Source organism: Nylanderia fulva, unplaced genomic scaffold, assembly GCF_048542155.1.
Source record: "Nylanderia fulva isolate GAGA-0341 unplaced genomic scaffold, ASM4854215v1 Scaffold144, whole genome shotgun sequence".
Classification (NCBI taxonomy): Eukaryota; Metazoa; Arthropoda; class Insecta; order Hymenoptera; family Formicidae; genus Nylanderia; species Nylanderia fulva.
Window position 1 is genome coordinate 1 of NW_028189666.1, and position 5,000 is coordinate 5,000.

The following is a 5,000-nucleotide window of genomic DNA, read 5'->3' on the forward strand; positions in this document are numbered from 1 at the left end:
GCTCGCGGTGTTTAACTGGCGTGATGTGGGACGTCCTACCGGTGGGCTTAGCCTCGCGAGGGGCGGCCCAACTAATATCCCGTCGCGGTGCTCTTTACTGAGTGTCGAGTCGGGCCGGTACGTTTACTTTGAACAAATTAGAGTGCTTAAAGCAGGCTACCTTCGCCTGAATACTGCGTGCATGGAATAATGGAATAGAACCTCGGTTCTATTTTGTTGGTTTTCGGAACCCCGAGGTAATGATTAATAGGGACAGATGGGGGCATTCGTATTGCGACGTTAGAGGTGAAATTCTTGGATCGTCGCAAGACGGACAGAAGCGAAAGCATTTGCCAAAAATGTTTTCATTAATCAAGAACGAAAGTTAGAAGTTCGAAGGCGATCAGATACCGCCCTAGTTCTAACCATAAACGATGCCAGCTAGCGATCCGCCGAAATTCCTCCGATGACTCGGCGGGCAGCTTCCGGGAAACCAAAGCTTTTGGGTTCCGGGGGAAATATGGTTGCAAAGCTGAAACTTAAAGGAATTGACGGAAGGGCACCACCAGGAGTGGAGCCTGCGGCTTAATTTGACTCAACACGGGAAACCTCACCAGGCCCAGACACCGGAATGATTGACAGATTGATAGCTCTTTCTTGATTCGGTGGGTGGTGGTGCATGGCCGTTCTTAGTTGGTGGAGCGATTTGTCTGGTTAATTCCGATAACGAACGAGACTCTAGCCTGCTAAATAGGCGTACCCTATGGTATCGCGGAACTTTTGAAAGAAAATCTGCCCGATTTTTTAGAAGAAGTGCCACTATTTGAAAGAAATAAAATGTTCTTTCAACAAGACGGTGCTTGACCACACAACGCCAGGATTGTAACAAACTACTTGAACGAGCAGTGTTCGAGATTCGAACGGTAATAACCCGCGGACAAGAAAGCGTTAAAATATTCATGCATCTCGATCATGCCTCATGCAGCATGCATATAATTTATTAATTAATATCGTGGTCTAACATGCGTATTTTAAATTATATTTAAATTAGCGCTCGGCCGCGAGAGTATACGGATACTCCGCGCCTTCGAAAACAAGCGCTTAAAACAGTCTAAATTGTAAACACCGCTGTCGCGCGAGAGGAGAGAAAAACAAGTAAATAATTACAGTAAACGTTCCTTCACCCTTAATATCACAATAGAACGACAGCAAATGTACTCGAATATTCTAGAATTACAAGGCGTATATAAGCCTCCTCTCTCGCGACCGCGGCGCTTTTTCCGATTGCTCATCGCGAATAAAGTGTGTTCATACGATAAAGATTGCTTGTCTTTGTCTAATTCATTACCGTTGCTTGCGGACACTTAGTAATTTACGACTCGGCTAATTCTCTCGGTAAATTCGGTGCGGTATATTAATTGTAATTTTTGTTAATAGTTTATATAAATATATTTTTTTTGTGAACGTTACGCGTGTGTCGAGTGTTGTGTCTATTTCTCGGTCTCGCTTCCGACCACGTCCTATCCATCTTTCCGTCGCGCACATTTTTTGGTCCTTCGAGCCGGATTCCTCCGGAACCTCCTGTGAATCCGGTGCCACGGAAGCGATTGTGATTGAGTGTCGGTGACCAGTGCTTCTGGAACAGAGAAACATTGTTAGAAATGACAGACACGAAGGCGATCATTGCCACCGCCACGGTGCTGTACGGCAAGATCGCGCGCGCGTTCGAGAACCTGCCGAAGCTCGGCGAGGCCAATATGACCCTCGGCGCGGTGGAGGCCCGGCTTCAAAATCTCGAGAAGCTATGGGATAAATTCGACGCTCTTAATGATACGTTAGCCGATCGGGTTGACGAAATAAAGCATGAGGTCTACGCTAAACAGGACATCCCGTCCTTAGGCGAGGAAGCTTACCTGCTGAACAAGGGCCTCATGCTCGATCTGAAGAGCGCTCTCCAGCTGCAGCTACAGGCTAGCCAGCTCTACCGCGGCCGCGACAACTAGTCCCGCTCAAAAAAATATATTTATATAAACTATTAACAAAAATTACAATTAATATACCGCACCGAATTTACCGAGAGAATTAGCCGAGTCGTAAATTACTAAGTGTCCGCAAGCAACGGTAATGAATTAGACAAAGACAAGCAATCTTTATCGTATGAACACACTTTATTCGCGATGAGCAATCGGAAAAAGCGCCGCGGTCGCGAGAGAGGAGGCTTATATACGCCTTGTAATTCTAGAATATTCGAGTACATTTGCTGTCGTTCTATTGTGATATTAAGGGTGAAGGAACGTTTACTGTAATTATTTACTTGTTTTTCTCTCCTCTCGCGCGACAGCGGTGTTTACAATTTAGACTGTTTTAAGCGCTTGTTTTCGAAGGCGCGGAGTATCCGTATACTCTCGCGGCCGCGCGCTAATTTAAATATAATTTAAAATACGCATGTTAGACCACGATATTAATTAATAAATTATATGCATGCTGCATGAGGCATGATCGAGATGCATGAATATTTTAACGCTTTCTTGTCCGCGGGTTATTACCGTTCGAATCTCGAACACTGCTCGTTCAAGTAGTTTGTTACAATCCTGGCGTTGTGTGGTCAAGCACCGTCTTGTTGAAAGAACATTTTATTTCTTTCAAATAGTGGCACTTCTTCTAAAAAATCGGGCAGATTTTCTTTCAAAAGTTCCGCGATACCATAGGGTACGCCTATTTAGCAGGCTAGAGTCTCGTTCGTTATCGGAATTAACCAGACAAATCGCTCCACCAACTAAGAACGGCCATGCACCACCACCCACCGAATCAAGAAAGAGCTATCAATCTGTCAATCATTCCGGTGTCTGGGCCTGGTGAGGTTTCCCGTGTTGAGTCAAATTAAGCCGCAGGCTCCACTCCTGGTGGTGCCCTTCCGTCAATTCCTTTAAGTTTCAGCTTTGCAACCATATTTCCCCCGGAACCCAAAAGCTTTGGTTTCCCGGAAGCTGCCCGCCGAGTCATCGGAGGAATTTCGGCGGATCGCTAGCTGGCATCGTTTATGGTTAGAACTAGGGCGGTATCTGATCGCCTTCGAACCTCTAACTTTCGTTCTTGATTAATGAAAACATTTTTGGCAAATGCTTTCGCTTCTGTCCGTCTTGCGACGATCCAAGAATTTCACCTCTAACGTCGCAATACGAATGCCCCCATCTGTCCCTATTAATCATTACCTCGGGGTTCCGAAAACCAACAAAATAGAACCGAGGTCCTATTCCATTATTCCATGCACGCAGTATTCAGGCGAAGGTAGCCTGCTTTAAGCACTCTAATTTGTTCAAAGTAAACGTACCGGCCCGACTCGACACTCAGTAAAGAGCACCGCGACGGGATATTAGTTGGGCCGCCCCTCGCGAGGCTAAGCCCACCGGTAGGACGTCCCACATCACGCCAGTTAAACACCGCGAGCGGTGAACCGACGGTGTGCGACACAGATTCAACTACGAGCTTTTTAACCGCAACAACTTTAATATACGCTATTGGAGCTGTAATTACCGCGGCTGCTGGCACCAGACTTGCCCTCCAATGGATCCTCGTTAAAGGATTTAAAGTGTACTCATTCCGATTACGGGGCCTCGGATGAGTCTCGTATCGTTATTTTTCGTCACTACCTCCCCGTGCCGGGAGTGGGTAATTTGCGCGCCTGCTGCCTTCCTTGGATGTGGTAGCCGTTTCTCAGGCTCCCTCTCCGGAATCGAACCCTGATTCCCCGTTACCCGTTACAACCATGGTAGGCGCAGAACCTACCATCGACAGTTGATAAGGCAAACATTTGAAAGATGCGTCGCCGGTGCTAGGACCGTGCAATCAGCACAAAGTTATTCAGAGTCACCAAAATAAACGGTGGACGAACGGCGAGCCGCCCGCCACCGATTGGTTTTGATCTAATAATAGCGTCCCTTCCATCACTGGTCGGGACTCTGTTTTGCATGTATTAGCTCTAGAATTACCACAGTTATCCAAGTAAATGTGGGTACAATCTAATGAACCATAACTGATTTAATGAGCCATTCGCGGTTTCACCTTAATTCGGCATGCACTGAGACATGCATGGCTTAATCTTTGAGACAAGCATATGACTACTGGCAGGATCAACCAGGGAGCTTCGTGTTCGGTTACTCGCAAGGGAGTAACTCGCGAGCGAGCCCGAAGACTCGTCGCTAGCTCTTTTTCGCGCGCGCGCGCGTTCGATGCCGAAACACCGACGCGCGCGCGACACGCTCGTATGTGCCATTTTATTTGCCGCCGGTCTTGCTCAGCCGGTCGGCGACACTCTGCTGTGTTTAACGCTATTATGTAAAGCGTACGAGAGAACGACGGAGGCGAGAGTAAACCCCCGACGCCGCCGCCTCTCTTCTTCCTCCTCCTCTCCGTTCAAAAATCCACAAGATCAAAATACTCGTGTTCTTATTCTCCCAAATGTTATGATGCGCGGTCTCGAGAGACCGCGCGATTCACCCTGACGCTAGATCGACGATGGCGATGCTTAGACGTCGAGGACAGTTCTGTCTGTTTCGTACGCGTTTAACCGCACACGACCAGCAATAAGATTTCGCTACGGCGTACAAAGCGAGCGGGAAGAAGCAACTCTTCCCGCAAACTCGTATCCGTGGAGTAGATGCTCGGTAAGCGCGACGATTCCGCTGCTGCGTACGAAACGAGAGGGAACCGCGCGGCCAACACACTAGAGGCGTGCGCGCCACATAAGAGCCATTCGATCTTGCGACACCGACTCGTGGCAATGCTATGCTCGTAATAAATAAGTGTGCGTTAATTTTGCGCGCGTTCGGCGACGAACGAGAAGAGCCGCACCGTAATCTCCGGCGAAGAGGAATACGAGACGACGCGAGAGTCGAACGTACGTTCTCGCGAGACACGCAACCTCCAAGCATGAGAAGACTTGGCGGCGGCGCGTTCTGCGACGATCGTATATTATTTTATATATTCGTGGTTTCCAAATCAAACATTTTATATAAATGTTC

The 5,000-nt window shown here is 47.8% G+C and overlaps 2 pseudogenes; one reads left to right on the forward strand and one right to left on the reverse strand.

The window, feature by feature from the left end:
* LOC146724184 (small subunit ribosomal RNA) lies at window positions 1-989 on the forward strand (annotated as a pseudogene; the record flags this gene model as incomplete).
* Window positions 990-2,936: 1,947 nt separating this feature from the next.
* LOC146724185 (small subunit ribosomal RNA) lies at window positions 2,937-4,117 on the reverse strand (annotated as a pseudogene).
* Between the last annotated feature and the right edge of the window lie 883 nt (window positions 4,118-5,000).